We start from the raw sequence: 13,624 nt of genomic DNA, 5'->3' as shown, positions 1-13,624 counted from the left end.
AGTCTACTCGTGGGGTGGAGCACTCACAAGTATTTCTTTCACCGAGTGCCTGCAGGAACCAAATAAGGCGAAGCAAAAGCAGCCACCTGTTGGACGTGCGCTCTTTGCACGTAAACCCAGGCCATGGAGATGCCGGGGATTGAACCCGGGGCCTCACACATGCAAAGCGTGCGCTCTACCACTGAGCTACATCCCCGCTATTTGCACGACTTTCCGAAACTTGCAGGAAACGGGTCAAGATTTTTCAGCCAAGGGTTAGCATTTCTTCCAATCGCTGAACCACCTTTAGAAAAAAACTGTGAATTATTAGAGATACATCAGCTGACCTATTCAAGCTTCCGGCACGACACTCGGACTCGGTTTTCTGATGATACCAAGTAGAGACTCTGAAGCTTGTCCTTAATGCAAAGCTATTGCACATTTCCCACTTTAATCAGGCTAGAGAAAGTTGCCTATATTTGCCTGTACTATTGATTTGTGCAATGTTTGCTGAAAGTCCAGTTCCCATGGAAGACATGCCACTGAGTGGTAAAGTGATGCCCTTGCCTTAGGTTGCATGCAGTCTTTAGAATCTGCCGTGACAAAAAGCCTCTTCCTGCTATGTGACCTGGCAAAGAAACCAGTTTAAGCATCAAAGATTCCTTGAGAGTCTTGACACTACTAAGCTTGAATGTGTTCGCTAAAGATTTCTAGCCGTATTTGTAAAAGTTTGGAGATGCTGGGGATTGAACCCAGGACCTCATACATGCGAAGCATGCGCTCTACCACTGAGCTACATCCCCAAAAGTCTACTCGTGGGGTGGAGCACTCACAAGTATTTCTTTCACCGAGTGCCTGCAGGAACCAAATAAGGCGAAGCAAAAGCAGCCACCTGTTGGACGTGCGCTCTTTGCACGTAAACCCAGGCCATGGAGATGCCGGGGATTGAACCCGGGGCCTCACACATGCAAAGCGTGCGCTCTACCACTGAGCTACATCCCCGCTATTTGCACGACTTTCCGAAACTTGCAGGAAACGGGTCAAGATTTTTCAGCCAAGGGTTAGCATTTCTTCCAATCGCTGAACCACCTTTAGAAAAAAACTGTGAATTATTAGAGATACATCAGCTGACCTATTCAAGCTTCCGGCACGACACTCGGACTCGGTTTTCTGATGATACCAAGTAGAGACTCTGAAGCTTGTCCTTAATGCAAAGCTATTGCACATTTCCCACTTTAATCAGGCTAGAGAAAGTTGCCTATATTTGCCTGTACTATTGATTTGTGCAATGTTTGCTGAAAGTCCAGTTCCCATGGAAGACATGCCACTGAGTGGTAAAGTGATGCCCTTGCCTTAGGTTGCATGCAGTCTTTAGAATCTGCCGTGACAAAAAGCCTCTTCCTGCTATGTGACCTGGCAAAGAAACCAGTTTAAGCATCAAAGATTCCTTGAGAGTCTTGACACTACTAAGCTTGAATGTGTTCGCTAAAGATTTCTAGCCGTATTTGTAAAAGTTTGGAGATGCTGGGGATTGAACCCAGGACCTCATACATGCGAAGCATGCGCTCTACCACTGAGCTACATCCCCAAAAGTCTACTCATGGGGTGGAGCACTCACAAGTATTTCTTTCACCGAGTGCCTGCAGGAACCAAATAAGGCGAAGCAAAAGCAGCCACCTGTTGGACGTGCGCTCTTTGCACGTAAACCCAGGCTATGGAGATGCCGGGGATTGAACCCGGGGCCTCACACATGCAAAGCGTGCGCTCTACCACTGAGCTACATCCCCGCTATTTGCACGACTTTCCGAAACTTGCAGGAAACGGGTCAAGATTTTTCAGCCAAGGGTTAGCATTTCTTCCAATCGCTGAACCACCTTTAGAAAAAAACTGTGAATTATTAGAGATACATCAGCTGACCTATTCAAGCTTCCGGCACGACACTCGGACTCGGTTTTCTGATGATACCAAGTAGAGACTCTGAAGCTTGTCCTTAATGCAAAGCTATTGCACATTTCCCACTTTAATCAGGCTAGAGAAAGTTGCCTATATTTGCCTGTACTATTGATTTGTGCAATGTTTGCTGAAAGTCCAGTTCCCATGGAAGACATGCCACTGAGTGGTAAAGTGATGCCCTTGCCTTAGGTTGCATGCAGTTTTTAGAATCTGCCGTGACAAAAAGCCTCTTCCTGCTATGTGACCTGGCAAAGAAACCAGTTTAAGCATCAAAGATTCCTTGAGAGTCTTGACACTACTAAGCTTGAATGTGTTCGCTAAAGATTTCTAGCCGTATTTGTAAAAGTTTGGAGATGCTGGGGATTGAACCCAGGACCTCATACATGCGAAGCATGCGCTCTACCACTGAGCTACATCCCCAAAAGTCTACTCGTGGGGTGGAGCACTCACAAGTATTTCTTTCACCGAGTGCCTGCAGGAACCAAATAAGGCGAAGCAAAAGCAGCCACCTGTTGGACGTGCGCTCTTTGCACGTAAACCCAGGCCATGGAGATGCCGGGGATTGAACACGGGGCCTCACACATGCAAAGCGTGCGCTCTACCACTGAGCTACATCCCCGCTATTTGCACGACTTTCCGAAACTTGCAGGAAACGGGTCAAGATTTTTCAGCCAAGGGTTAGCATTTCTTCCAATCGCTGAACCACCTTTAGAAAAAAACTGTGAATTATTAGAGATACATCAGCTGACCTATTCAAGCTTCCGGCACGACACTCGGACTCGGTTTTCTGATGATACCAAGTAGAGACTCTGAAGCTTGTCCTTAATGCAAAGCTATTGCACATTTCCCACTTTAATCAGGCTAGAGAAAGTTGCCTATATTTGCCTGTACTATTGATTTGTGCAATGTTTGCTGAAAGTCCAGTTCCCATGGAAGACATGCCACTGAGTGGTAAAGTGATGCCCTTGCCTTAGGTTGCATGCAGTCTTTAGAATCTGCCGTGACAAAAAGCCTCTTCCTGCTATGTGACCTGGCAAAGAAACCAGTTTAAGCATCAAAGATTCCTTGAGAGTCTTGACACTACTAAGCTTGAATGTGTTCGCTAAAGATTTCTAGCCGTATTTGTAAAAGTTTGGAGATGCTGGGGATTGAACCCAGGACCTCATACATGCGAAGCATGCGCTCTACCACTGAGCTACATCCCCAAAAGTCTACTCGTGGGGTGGAGCACTCACAAGTATTTCTTTCACCGAGTGCCTGCAGGAACCAAATAAGGCGAAGCAAAAGCAGCCACCTGTTGGACGTGCGCTCTTTGCACGTAAACCCAGGCCATGGAGATGCCGGGGATTGAACCCGGGGCCTCACACATGCAAAGCGTGCGCTCTACCACTGAGCTACATCCCCGCTATTTGCACGACTTTCCGAAACTTGCAGGAAACGGGTCAAGATTTTTCAGCCAAGGGTTAGCATTTCTTCCAATCGCTGAACCACCTTTAGAAAAAAACTGTGAATTATTAGAGATACATCAGCTGACCTATTCAAGCTTCCGGCACGACACTCGGACTCGGTTTTCTGATGATACCAAGTAGAGACTCTGAAGCTTGTCCTTAATGCAAAGCTATTGCACATTTCCCACTTTAATCAGGCTAGAGAAAGTTGCCTATATTTGCCTGTACTATTGATTTGTGCAATGTTTGCTGAAAGTCCAGTTCCCATGGAAGACATGCCACTGAGTGGTAAAGTGATGCCCTTGCCTTAGGTTGCATGCAGTCTTTAGAATCTGCCGTGACAAAAAGCCTCTTCCTGCTATGTGACCTGGCAAAGAAACCAGTTTAAGCATCAAAGATTCCTTGAGAGTCTTGACACTACTAAGCTTGAATGTGTTCGCTAAAGATTTCTAGCCGTATTTGTAAAAGTTTGGAGATGCTGGGGATTGAACCCAGGACCTCATACATGCGAAGCATGCGCTCTACCACTGAGCTACATCCCCAAAAGTCTACTCGTGGGGTGGAGCACTCACAAGTATTTTTTTCACCGAGTGCCTGCAGGAACCAAATAAGGCGAAGCAAAAGCAGCCACCTGTTGGACGTGCGCTCTTTGCACGTAAACCCAGGCCATGGAGATGCCGGGGATTGAACCCGGGGCCTCACACATGCAAAGCGTGCGCTCTACCACTGAGCTACATCCCCGCTATTTGCACGACTTTCCGAAACTTGCAGGAAACGGGTCAAGATTTTTCAGCCAAGGGTTAGCATTTCTTCCAATCGCTGAACCACCTTTAGAAAAAAACTGTGAATTATTAGAGATACATCAGCTGACCTATTCAAGCTTCCGGCACGACACTCGGACTCGGTTTTCTGATGATACCAAGTAGAGACTCTGAAGCTTGTCCTTAATGCAAAGCTATTGCACATTTCCCACTTTAATCAGGCTAGAGAAAGTTGCCTATATTTGCCTGTACTATTGATTTGTGCAATGTTTGCTGAAAGTCCAGTTCCCATGGAAGACATGCCACTGAGTGGTAAAGTGATGCCCTTGCCTTAGGTTGCATGCAGTCTTTAGAATCTGCCGTGACAAAAAGCCTCTTCCTGCTATGTGACCTGGCAAAGAAACCAGTTTAAGCATCAAAGATTCCTTGAGAGTCTTGACACTACTAAGCTTGAATGTGTTCGCTAAAGATTTCTAGCCGTATTTGTAAAAGTTTGGAGATGCTGGGGATTGAACCCAGGACCTCATACATGCGAAGCATGCGCTCTACCACTGAGCTACATCCCCAAAAGTCTACTCGTGGGGTGGAGCACTCACAAGTATTTCTTTCACCGAGTGCCTGCAGGAACCAAATAAGGCGAAGCAAAAGCAGCCACCTGTTGGACGTGCGCTCTTTGCACGTAAACCCAGGCCATGGAGATGCCGGGGATTGAACCCGGGGCCTCACACATGCAAAGCGTGCGCTCTACCACTGAGCTACATCCCCGCTATTTGCACGACTTTCCGAAACTTGCAGGAAACGGGTCAAGATTTTTCAGCCAAGGGTTAGCATTTCTTCCAATCGCTGAACCACCTTTAGAAAAAAACTGTGAATTATTAGAGATACATCAGCTGACCTATTCAAGCTTCCGGCACGACACTCGGACTCGGTTTTCTGATGATACCAAGTAGAGACTCTGAAGCTTGTCCTTAATGCAAAGCTATTGCACATTTCCCACTTTAATCAGGCTAGAGAAAGTTGCCTATATTTGCCTGTACTATTGATTTGTGCAATGTTTGCTGAAAGTCCAGTTCCCATGGAAGACATGCCACTGAGTGGTAAAGTGATGCCCTTGCCTTAGGTTGCATGCAGTCTTTAGAATCTGCCGTGACAAAAAGCCTCTTCCTGCTATGTGACCTGGCAAAGAAACCAGTTTAAGCATCAAAGATTCCTTGAGAGTCTTGACACTACTAAGCTTGAATGTGTTCGCTAAAGATTTCTAGCCGTATTTGTAAAAGTTTGGAGATGCTGGGGATTGAACCCAGGACCTCATACATGCGAAGCATGCGCTCTACCACTGAGCTACATCCCCAAAAGTCTACTCGTGGGGTGGAGCACTCACAAGTATTTCTTTCACCGAGTGCCTGCAGGAACCAAATAAGGCGAAGCAAAAGCAGCCACCTGTTGGACGTGCGCTCTTTGCACGTAAACCCAGGCCATGGAGATGCCGGGGATTGAACCCGGGGCCTCACACATGCAAAGCGTGCGCTCTACCACTGAGCTACATCCCCGCTATTTGCACGACTTTCCGAAACTTGCAGGAAACGGGTCAAGATTTTTCAGCCAAGGGTTAGCATTTCTTCCAATCGCTGAACCACCTTTAGAAAAAAACTGTGAATTATTAGAGATACATCAGCTGACCTATTCAAGCTTCCGGCACGACACTCGGACTCGGTTTTCTGATGATACCAAGTAGAGACTCTGAAGCTTGTCCTTAATGCAAAGCTATTGCACATTTCCCACTTTAATCAGGCTAGAGAAAGTTGCCTATATTTGCCTGTACTATTGATTTGTGCAATGTTTGCTGAAAGTCCAGTTCCCATGGAAGACATGCCACTGAGTGGTAAAGTGATGCCCTTGCCTTAGGTTGCATGCAGTCTTTAGAATCTGCCGTGACAAAAAGCCTCTTCCTGCTATGTGACCTGGCAAAGAAACCAGTTTAAGCATCAAAGATTCCTTGAGAGTCTTGACACTACTAAGCTTGAATGTGTTCGCTAAAGATTTCTAGCCGTATTTGTAGAAGTTTGGAGATGCTGGGGATTGAACCCAGGACCTCATACATGCGAAGCATGCGCTCTACCACTGAGCTACATCCCCAAAAGTCTACTCGTGGGGTGGAGCACTCACAAGTATTTCTTTCACCGAGTGCCTGCAGGAACCAAATAAGGCGAAGCAAAAGCAGCCACCTGTTGGACGTGCGCTCTTTGCACGTAAACCCAGGCCATGGAGATGCCGGGGATTGAACCCGGGGCCTCACACATGCAAAGCGTGCGCTCTACCACTGAGCTACATCCCCGCTATTTGCACGACTTTCCGAAACTTGCAGGAAACGGGTCAAGATTTTTCAGCCAAGGGTTAGCATTTCTTCCAATCGCTGAACCACCTTTAGAAAAAAACTGTGAATTATTAGAGATACATCAGCTGACCTATTCAAGCTTCCGGCACGACACTCGGACTCGGTTTTCTGATGATACCAAGTAGAGACTCTGAAGCTTGTCCTTAATGCAAAGCTATTGCACATTTCCCACTTTAATCAGGCTAGAGAAAGTTGCCTATATTTGCCTGTACTATTGATTTGTGCAATGTTTGCTGAAAGTCCAGTTCCCATGGAAGACATGCCACTGAGTGGTAAAGTGATGCCCTTGCCTTAGGTTGCATGCAGTCTTTAGAATCTGCCGTGACAAAAAGCCTCTTCCTGCTATGTGACCTGGCAAAGAAACCAGTTTAAGCATCAAAGATTCCTTGAGAGTCTTGACACTACTAAGCTTGAATGTGTTCGCTAAAGATTTCTAGCCGTATTTGTAAAAGTTTGGAGATGCTGGGGATTGAACCCAGGACCTCATACATGCGAAGCATGCGCTCTACCACTGAGCTACATCCCCAAAAGTCTACTCGTGGGGTGGAGCACTCACAAGTATTTCTTTCACCGAGTGCCTGCAGGAACCAAATAAGGCGAAGCAAAAGCAGCCACCTGTTGGACGTGCGCTCTTTGCACGTAAACCCAGGCCATGGAGATGCCGGGGATTGAACCCGGGGCCTCACACATGCAAAGCGTGCGCTCTACCACTGAGCTACATCCCCGCTATTTGCACGACTTTCCGAAACTTGCAGGAAACGGGTCAAGATTTTTCAGCCAAGGGTTAGCATTTCTTCCAATCGCTGAACCACCTTTAGAAAAAAACTGTGAATTATTAGAGATACATCAGCTGACCTATTCAAGCTTCCGGCACGACACTCGGACTCGGTTTTCTGATGATACCAAGTAGAGACTCTGAAGCTTGTCCTTAATGCAAAGCTATTGCACATTTCCCACTTTAATCAGGCTAGAGAAAGTTGCCTATATTTGCCTGTACTATTGATTTGTGCAATGTTTGCTGAAAGTCCAGTTCCCATGGAAGACATGCCACTGAGTGGTAAAGTGATGCCCTTGCCTTAGGTTGCATGCAGTCTTTAGAATCTGCCGTGACAAAAAGCCTCTTCCTGCTATGTGACCTGGCAAAGAAACCAGTTTAAGCATCAAAGATTCCTTGAGAGTCTTGACACTACTAAGCTTGAATGTGTTCGCTAAAGATTTCTAGCCGTATTTGTAAAAGTTTGGAGATGCTGGGGATTGAACCCAGGACCTCATACATGCGAAGCATGCGCTCTACCACTGAGCTACATCCCCAAAAGTCTACTCGTGGGGTGGAGCACTCACAAGTATTTCTTTCACCGAGTGCCTGCAGGAACCAAATAAGGCGAAGCAAAAGCAGCCACCTGTTGGACGTGCGCTCTTTGCACGTAAACCCAGGCCATGGAGATGCCGGGGATTGAACCCGGGGCCTCACACATGCAAAGCGTGCGCTCTACCACTGAGCTACATCCCCGCTATTTGCACGACTTTCCGAAACTTGCAGGAAACGGGTCAAGATTTTTCAGCCAAGGGTTAGCATTTCTTCCAATCGCTGAACCACCTTTAGAAAAAAACTGTGAATTATTAGAGATACATCAGCTGACCTATTCAAGCTTCCGGCACGACACTCGGACTCGGTTTTCTGATGATACCAAGTAGAGACTCTGAAGCTTGTCCTTAATGCAAAGCTATTGCACATTTCCCACTTTAATCAGGCTAGAGAAAGTTGCCTATATTTGCCTGTACTATTGATTTGTGCAATGTTTGCTGAAAGTCCAGTTCCCATGGAAGACATGCCACTGAGTGGTAAAGTGATGCCCTTGCCTTAGGTTGCATGCAGTCTTTAGAATCTGCCGTGACAAAAAGCCTCTTCCTGCTATGTGACCTGGCAAAGAAACCAGTTTAAGCATCAAAGATTCCTTGAGAGTCTTGACACTACTAAGCTTGAATGTGTTCGCTAAAGATTTCTAGCCGTATTTGTAAAAGTTTGGAGATGCTGGGGATTGAACCCAGGACCTCATACATGCGAAGCATGCGCTCTACCACTGAGCTACATCCCCAAAAGTCTACTCGTGGGGTGGAGCACTCACAAGTATTTCTTTCACCGAGTGCCTGCAGGAACCAAATAAGGCGAAGCAAAAGCAGCCACCTGTTGGACGTGCGCTCTTTGCACGTAAACCCAGGCCATGGAGATGCCGGGGATTGAACCCGGGGCCTCACACATGCAAAGCGTGCGCTCTACCACTGAGCTACATCCCCGCTATTTGCACGACTTTCCGAAACTTGCAGGAAACGGGTCAAGATTTTTCAGCCAAGGGTTAGCATTTCTTCCAATCGCTGAACCACCTTTAGAAAAAAACTGTGAATTATTAGAGATACATCAGCTGACCTATTCAAGCTTCCGGCACGACACTCGGACTCGGTTTTCTGATGATACCAAGTAGAGACTCTGAAGCTTGTCCTTAATGCAAAGCTATTGCACATTTCCCACTTTAATCAGGCTAGAGAAAGTTGCCTATATTTGCCTGTACTATTGATTTGTGCAATGTTTGCTGAAAGTCCAGTTCCCATGGAAGACATGCCACTGAGTGGTAAAGTGATGCCCTTGCCTTAGGTTGCATGCAGTCTTTAGAATCTGCCGTGACAAAAAGCCTCTTCCTGCTATGTGACCTGGCAAAGAAACCAGTTTAAGCATCAAAGATTCCTTGAGAGTCTTGACACTACTAAGCTTGAATGTGTTCGCTAAAGATTTCTAGCCGTATTTGTAAAAGTTTGGAGATGCTGGGGATTGAACCCAGGACCTCATACATGCGAAGCATGCGCTCTACCACTGAGCTACATCCCCAAAAGTCTACTCGTGGGGTGGAGCACTCACAAGTATTTCTTTCACCGAGTGCCTGCAGGAACCAAATAAGGCGAAGCAAAAGCAGCCACCTGTTGGACGTGCGCTCTTTGCACGTAAACCCAGGCCATGGAGATGCCGGGGATTGAACCCGGGGCCTCACACATGCAAAGCGTGCGCTCTACCACTGAGCTACATCCCCGCTATTTGCACGACTTTCCGAAACTTGCAGGAAACGGGTCAAGATTTTTCAGCCAAGGGTTAGCATTTCTTCCAATCGCTGAACCACCTTTAGAAAAAAACTGTGAATTATTAGAGATACATCAGCTGACCTATTCAAGCTTCCGGCACGACACTCGGACTCGGTTTTCTGATGATACCAAGTAGAGACTCTGAAGCTTGTCCTTAATGCAAAGCTATTGCACATTTCCCACTTTAATCAGGCTAGAGAAAGTTGCCTATATTTGCCTGTACTATTGATTTGTGCAATGTTTGCTGAAAGTCCAGTTCCCATGGAAGACATGCCACTGAGTGGTAAAGTGATGCCCTTGCCTTAGGTTGCATGCAGTCTTTAGAATCTGCCGTGACAAAAAGCCTCTTCCTGCTATGTGACCTGGCAAAGAAACCAGTTTAAGCATCAAAGATTCCTTGAGAGTCTTGACACTACTAAGCTTGAATGTGTTCGCTAAAGATTTCTAGCCGTATTTGTAAAAGTTTGGAGATGCTGGGGATTGAACCCAGGACCTCATACATGCGAAGCATGCGCTCTACCACTGAGCTACATCCCCAAAAGTCTACTCGTGGGGTGGAGCACTCACAAGTATTTCTTTCACCGAGTGCCTGCAGGAACCAAATAAGGCGAAGCAAAAGCAGCCACCTGTTGGACGTGCGCTCTTTGCACGTAAACCCAGGCCATGGAGATGCCGGGGATTGAACCCGGGGCCTCACACATGCAAAGCGTGCGCTCTACCACTGAGCTACATCCCCGCTATTTGCACGACTTTCCGAAACTTGCAGGAAACGGGTCAAGATTTTTCAGCCAAGGGTTAGCATTTCTTCCAATCGCTGAACCACCTTTAGAAAAAAACTGTGAATTATTAGAGATACATCAGCTGACCTATTCAAGCTTCCGGCACGACACTCGGACTCGGTTTTCTGATGATACCAAGTAGAGACTCTGAAGCTTGTCCTTAATGCAAAGCTATTGCACATTTCCCACTTTAATCAGGCTAGAGAAAGTTGCCTATATTTGCCTGTACTATTGATTTGTGCAATGTTTGCTGAAAGTCCAGTTCCCATGGAAGACATGCCACTGAGTGGTAAAGTGATGCCCTTGCCTTAGGTTGCATGCAGTCTTTAGAATCTGCCGTGACAAAAAGCCTCTTCCTGCTATGTGACCTGGCAAAGAAACCAGTTTAAGCATCAAAGATTCCTTGAGAGTCTTGACACTACTAAGCTTGAATGTGTTCGCTAAAGATTTCTAGCCGTATTTGTAAAAGTTTGGAGATGCTGGGGATTGAACCCAGGACCTCATACATGCGAAGCATGCGCTCTACCACTGAGCTACATCCCCAAAAGTCTACTCGTGGGGTGGAGCACTCACAAGTATTTCTTTCACCGAGTGCCTGCAGGAACCAAATAAGGCGAAGCAAAAGCAGCCACCTGTTGGACGTGCGCTCTTTGCACGTAAACCCAGGCCATGGAGATGCCGGGGATTGAACCCGGGGCCTCACACATGCAAAGCGTGCGCTCTACCACTGAGCTACATCCCCGCTATTTGCACGACTTTCCGAAACTTGCAGGAAACGGGTCAAGATTTTTCAGCCAAGGGTTAGCATTTCTTCCAATCGCTGAACCACCTTTAGAAAAAAACTGTGAATTATTAGAGATACATCAGCTGACCTATTCAAGCTTCCGGCACGACACTCGGACTCGGTTTTCTGATGATACCAAGTAGAGACTCTGAAGCTTGTCCTTAATGCAAAGCTATTGCACATTTCCCACTTTAATCAGGCTAGAGAAAGTTGCCTATATTTGCCTGTACTATTGATTTGTGCAATGTTTGCTGAAAGTCCAGTTCCCATGGAAGACATGCCACTGAGTGGTAAAGTGATGCCCTTGCCTTAGGTTGCATGCAGTCTTTAGAATCTGCCGTGACAAAAAGCCTCTTCCTGCTATGTGACCTGGCAAAGAAACCAGTTTAAGCATCAAAGATTCCTTGAGAGTCTTGACACTACTAAGCTTGAATGTGTTCGCTAAAGATTTCTAGCCGTATTTGTAAAAGTTTGGAGATGCTGGGGATTGAACCCAGGACCTCATACATGCGAAGCATGCGCTCTACCACTGAGCTACATCCCCAAAAGTCTACTCGTGGGGTGGAGCACTCACAAGTATTTCTTTCACCGAGTGCCTGCAGGAACCAAATAAGGCGAAGCAAAAGCAGCCACCTGTTGGACGTGCGCTCTTTGCACGTAAACCCAGGCCATGGAGATGCCGGGGATTGAACCCGGGGCCTCACACATGCAAAGCGTGCGCTCTACCACTGAGCTACATCCCCGCTATTTGCACGACTTTCCGAAACTTGCAGGAAACGGGTCAAGATTTTTCAGCCAAGGGTTAGCATTTCTTCCAATCGCTGAACCACCTTTAGAAAAAAACTGTGAATTATTAGAGATACATCAGCTGACCTATTCAAGCTTCCGGCACGACACTCGGACTCGGTTTTCTGATGATACCAAGTAGAGACTCTGAAGCTTGTCCTTAATGCAAAGCTATTGCACATTTCCCACTTTAATCAGGCTAGAGAAAGTTGCCTATATTTGCCTGTACTATTGATTTGTGCAATGTTTGCTGAAAGTCCAGTTCCCATGGAAGACATGCCACTGAGTGGTAAAGTGATGCCCTTGCCTTAGGTTGCATGCAGTCTTTAGAATCTGCCGTGACAAAAAGCCTCTTCCTGCTATGTGACCTGGCAAAGAAACCAGTTTAAGCATCAAAGATTCCTTGAGAGTCTTGACACTACTAAGCTTGAATGTGTTCGCTAAAGATTTCTAGCCGTATTTGTAAAAGTTTGGAGATGCTGGGGATTGAACCCAGGACCTCATACATGCGAAGCATGCGCTCTACCACTGAGCTACATCCCCAAAAGTCTACTCGTGGGGTGGAGCACTCACAAGTATTTCTTTCACCGAGTGCCTGCAGGAACCAAATAAGGCGAAGCAAAAGCAGCCACCTGTTGGACGTGCGCTCTTTGCACGTAAACCCAGGCCATGGAGATGCCGGGGATTGAACCCGGGGCCTCACACATGCAAAGCGTGCGCTCTACCACTGAGCTACATCCCCGCTATTTGCACGACTTTCCGAAACTTGCAGGAAACGGGTCAAGATTTTTCAGCCAAGGGTTAGCATTTCTTCCAATCGCTGAACCACCTTTAGAAAAAAACTGTGAATTATTAGAGATACATCAGCTGACCTATTCAAGCTTCCGGCACGACACTCGGACTCGGTTTTCTGATGATACCAAGTAGAGACTCTGAAGCTTGTCCTTAATGCAAAGCTATTGCACATTTCCCACTTTAATCAGGCTAGAGAAAGTTGCCTATATTTGCCTGTACTATTGATTTGTGCAATGTTTGCTGAAAGTCCAGTTCCCATGGAAGACATGCCACTGAGTGGTAAAGTGATGCCCTTGCCTTAGGTTGCATGCAGTCTTTAGAATCTGCCGTGACAAAAAGCCTCTTCCTGCTATGTGACCTGGCAAAGAAACCAGTTTAAGCATCAAAGATTCCTTGAGAGTCTTGACACTACTAAGCTTGAATGTGTTCGCTAAAGATTTCTAGCCGTATTTGTAAAAGTTTGGAGATGCTGGGGATTGAACCCAGGACCTCATACATGCGAAGCATGCGCTCTACCACTGAGCTACATCCCCAAAAGTCTACTCGTGGGGTGGAGCACTCACAAGTATTTCTTTCACCGAGTGCCTGCAGGAACCAAATAAGGCGAAGCAAAAGCAGCCACCTGTTGGACGTGCGCTCTTTGCACGTAAACCCAGGCCATGGAGATGCCGGGGATTGAACCCGGGGCCTCACACATGCAAAGCGTGCGCTCTACCACTGAGCTACATCCCCGCTATTTGCACGACTTTCCGAAACTTGCAGGAAACGGGTCAAGATTTTTCAGCCAAGGGTTAGCATTTCTTCCAATCGCTGAA

At 46.7% G+C, this 13,624-nt stretch overlaps 34 non-coding genes across 34 annotated transcripts; all 34 read right to left on the bottom strand.

Moving 5' to 3' along the window:
• Positions 1-124: 124 nt before the first annotated feature.
• TRNAA-UGC (transfer RNA alanine (anticodon UGC)) lies at positions 125-196 on the bottom strand. Its single transcript has one exon. It is a non-coding gene; the product is annotated as a tRNA-Ala (tRNA).
• Positions 197-710: 514 nt separating this feature from the next.
• Positions 711-782, bottom strand: TRNAA-CGC (transfer RNA alanine (anticodon CGC)). Its single transcript has one exon. It is a non-coding gene; the product is annotated as a tRNA-Ala (tRNA).
• A 127-nt stretch (positions 783-909) lies between these two features.
• Positions 910-981, bottom strand: TRNAA-UGC (transfer RNA alanine (anticodon UGC)). The gene has a single exon. It is a non-coding gene; the product is annotated as a tRNA-Ala (tRNA).
• A 514-nt stretch (positions 982-1,495) lies between these two features.
• TRNAA-CGC (transfer RNA alanine (anticodon CGC)) lies at positions 1,496-1,567 on the bottom strand. Its single transcript has one exon. It is a non-coding gene; the product is annotated as a tRNA-Ala (tRNA).
• Positions 1,568-1,694: 127 nt separating this feature from the next.
• On the bottom strand, positions 1,695-1,766 carry TRNAA-UGC (transfer RNA alanine (anticodon UGC)). Its single transcript has one exon. It is a non-coding gene; the product is annotated as a tRNA-Ala (tRNA).
• A 514-nt stretch (positions 1,767-2,280) lies between these two features.
• On the bottom strand, positions 2,281-2,352 carry TRNAA-CGC (transfer RNA alanine (anticodon CGC)). Its single transcript has one exon. It is a non-coding gene; the product is annotated as a tRNA-Ala (tRNA).
• Positions 2,353-3,065: 713 nt separating this feature from the next.
• TRNAA-CGC (transfer RNA alanine (anticodon CGC)) lies at positions 3,066-3,137 on the bottom strand. The gene has a single exon. It is a non-coding gene; the product is annotated as a tRNA-Ala (tRNA).
• Positions 3,138-3,264: 127 nt separating this feature from the next.
• On the bottom strand, positions 3,265-3,336 carry TRNAA-UGC (transfer RNA alanine (anticodon UGC)). The gene has a single exon. It is a non-coding gene; the product is annotated as a tRNA-Ala (tRNA).
• Positions 3,337-3,850: 514 nt separating this feature from the next.
• TRNAA-CGC (transfer RNA alanine (anticodon CGC)) lies at positions 3,851-3,922 on the bottom strand. The gene has a single exon. It is a non-coding gene; the product is annotated as a tRNA-Ala (tRNA).
• Positions 3,923-4,049: 127 nt separating this feature from the next.
• TRNAA-UGC (transfer RNA alanine (anticodon UGC)) lies at positions 4,050-4,121 on the bottom strand. The gene has a single exon. It is a non-coding gene; the product is annotated as a tRNA-Ala (tRNA).
• Positions 4,122-4,635: 514 nt separating this feature from the next.
• On the bottom strand, positions 4,636-4,707 carry TRNAA-CGC (transfer RNA alanine (anticodon CGC)). The gene has a single exon. It is a non-coding gene; the product is annotated as a tRNA-Ala (tRNA).
• A 127-nt stretch (positions 4,708-4,834) lies between these two features.
• TRNAA-UGC (transfer RNA alanine (anticodon UGC)) lies at positions 4,835-4,906 on the bottom strand. Its single transcript has one exon. It is a non-coding gene; the product is annotated as a tRNA-Ala (tRNA).
• A 514-nt stretch (positions 4,907-5,420) lies between these two features.
• TRNAA-CGC (transfer RNA alanine (anticodon CGC)) lies at positions 5,421-5,492 on the bottom strand. Its single transcript has one exon. It is a non-coding gene; the product is annotated as a tRNA-Ala (tRNA).
• Positions 5,493-5,619: 127 nt separating this feature from the next.
• TRNAA-UGC (transfer RNA alanine (anticodon UGC)) lies at positions 5,620-5,691 on the bottom strand. Its single transcript has one exon. It is a non-coding gene; the product is annotated as a tRNA-Ala (tRNA).
• Positions 5,692-6,205: 514 nt separating this feature from the next.
• Positions 6,206-6,277, bottom strand: TRNAA-CGC (transfer RNA alanine (anticodon CGC)). Its single transcript has one exon. It is a non-coding gene; the product is annotated as a tRNA-Ala (tRNA).
• Positions 6,278-6,404: 127 nt separating this feature from the next.
• Positions 6,405-6,476, bottom strand: TRNAA-UGC (transfer RNA alanine (anticodon UGC)). Its single transcript has one exon. It is a non-coding gene; the product is annotated as a tRNA-Ala (tRNA).
• A 514-nt stretch (positions 6,477-6,990) lies between these two features.
• On the bottom strand, positions 6,991-7,062 carry TRNAA-CGC (transfer RNA alanine (anticodon CGC)). Its single transcript has one exon. It is a non-coding gene; the product is annotated as a tRNA-Ala (tRNA).
• A 127-nt stretch (positions 7,063-7,189) lies between these two features.
• On the bottom strand, positions 7,190-7,261 carry TRNAA-UGC (transfer RNA alanine (anticodon UGC)). The gene has a single exon. It is a non-coding gene; the product is annotated as a tRNA-Ala (tRNA).
• Positions 7,262-7,775: 514 nt separating this feature from the next.
• On the bottom strand, positions 7,776-7,847 carry TRNAA-CGC (transfer RNA alanine (anticodon CGC)). Its single transcript has one exon. It is a non-coding gene; the product is annotated as a tRNA-Ala (tRNA).
• A 127-nt stretch (positions 7,848-7,974) lies between these two features.
• Positions 7,975-8,046, bottom strand: TRNAA-UGC (transfer RNA alanine (anticodon UGC)). The gene has a single exon. It is a non-coding gene; the product is annotated as a tRNA-Ala (tRNA).
• Positions 8,047-8,560: 514 nt separating this feature from the next.
• TRNAA-CGC (transfer RNA alanine (anticodon CGC)) lies at positions 8,561-8,632 on the bottom strand. The gene has a single exon. It is a non-coding gene; the product is annotated as a tRNA-Ala (tRNA).
• A 127-nt stretch (positions 8,633-8,759) lies between these two features.
• On the bottom strand, positions 8,760-8,831 carry TRNAA-UGC (transfer RNA alanine (anticodon UGC)). The gene has a single exon. It is a non-coding gene; the product is annotated as a tRNA-Ala (tRNA).
• A 514-nt stretch (positions 8,832-9,345) lies between these two features.
• On the bottom strand, positions 9,346-9,417 carry TRNAA-CGC (transfer RNA alanine (anticodon CGC)). The gene has a single exon. It is a non-coding gene; the product is annotated as a tRNA-Ala (tRNA).
• Positions 9,418-9,544: 127 nt separating this feature from the next.
• Positions 9,545-9,616, bottom strand: TRNAA-UGC (transfer RNA alanine (anticodon UGC)). Its single transcript has one exon. It is a non-coding gene; the product is annotated as a tRNA-Ala (tRNA).
• Positions 9,617-10,130: 514 nt separating this feature from the next.
• Positions 10,131-10,202, bottom strand: TRNAA-CGC (transfer RNA alanine (anticodon CGC)). Its single transcript has one exon. It is a non-coding gene; the product is annotated as a tRNA-Ala (tRNA).
• A 127-nt stretch (positions 10,203-10,329) lies between these two features.
• Positions 10,330-10,401, bottom strand: TRNAA-UGC (transfer RNA alanine (anticodon UGC)). Its single transcript has one exon. It is a non-coding gene; the product is annotated as a tRNA-Ala (tRNA).
• A 514-nt stretch (positions 10,402-10,915) lies between these two features.
• On the bottom strand, positions 10,916-10,987 carry TRNAA-CGC (transfer RNA alanine (anticodon CGC)). Its single transcript has one exon. It is a non-coding gene; the product is annotated as a tRNA-Ala (tRNA).
• A 127-nt stretch (positions 10,988-11,114) lies between these two features.
• Positions 11,115-11,186, bottom strand: TRNAA-UGC (transfer RNA alanine (anticodon UGC)). Its single transcript has one exon. It is a non-coding gene; the product is annotated as a tRNA-Ala (tRNA).
• Positions 11,187-11,700: 514 nt separating this feature from the next.
• Positions 11,701-11,772, bottom strand: TRNAA-CGC (transfer RNA alanine (anticodon CGC)). The gene has a single exon. It is a non-coding gene; the product is annotated as a tRNA-Ala (tRNA).
• A 127-nt stretch (positions 11,773-11,899) lies between these two features.
• On the bottom strand, positions 11,900-11,971 carry TRNAA-UGC (transfer RNA alanine (anticodon UGC)). Its single transcript has one exon. It is a non-coding gene; the product is annotated as a tRNA-Ala (tRNA).
• Positions 11,972-12,485: 514 nt separating this feature from the next.
• On the bottom strand, positions 12,486-12,557 carry TRNAA-CGC (transfer RNA alanine (anticodon CGC)). Its single transcript has one exon. It is a non-coding gene; the product is annotated as a tRNA-Ala (tRNA).
• Positions 12,558-12,684: 127 nt separating this feature from the next.
• On the bottom strand, positions 12,685-12,756 carry TRNAA-UGC (transfer RNA alanine (anticodon UGC)). Its single transcript has one exon. It is a non-coding gene; the product is annotated as a tRNA-Ala (tRNA).
• A 514-nt stretch (positions 12,757-13,270) lies between these two features.
• Positions 13,271-13,342, bottom strand: TRNAA-CGC (transfer RNA alanine (anticodon CGC)). The gene has a single exon. It is a non-coding gene; the product is annotated as a tRNA-Ala (tRNA).
• A 127-nt stretch (positions 13,343-13,469) lies between these two features.
• TRNAA-UGC (transfer RNA alanine (anticodon UGC)) lies at positions 13,470-13,541 on the bottom strand. The gene has a single exon. It is a non-coding gene; the product is annotated as a tRNA-Ala (tRNA).
• Between the last annotated feature and the right edge of the window lie 83 nt (positions 13,542-13,624).

The sequence above is a fragment of the Ranitomeya imitator genome, chromosome 1, assembly GCF_032444005.1.
Source record: "Ranitomeya imitator isolate aRanImi1 chromosome 1, aRanImi1.pri, whole genome shotgun sequence".
Taxonomy (NCBI): Eukaryota; Metazoa; Chordata; class Amphibia; order Anura; family Dendrobatidae; genus Ranitomeya; species Ranitomeya imitator.
Note: the sequence above shows the minus strand (reverse complement) of the source record. Positions and strands in the feature narration are given on the sequence as shown.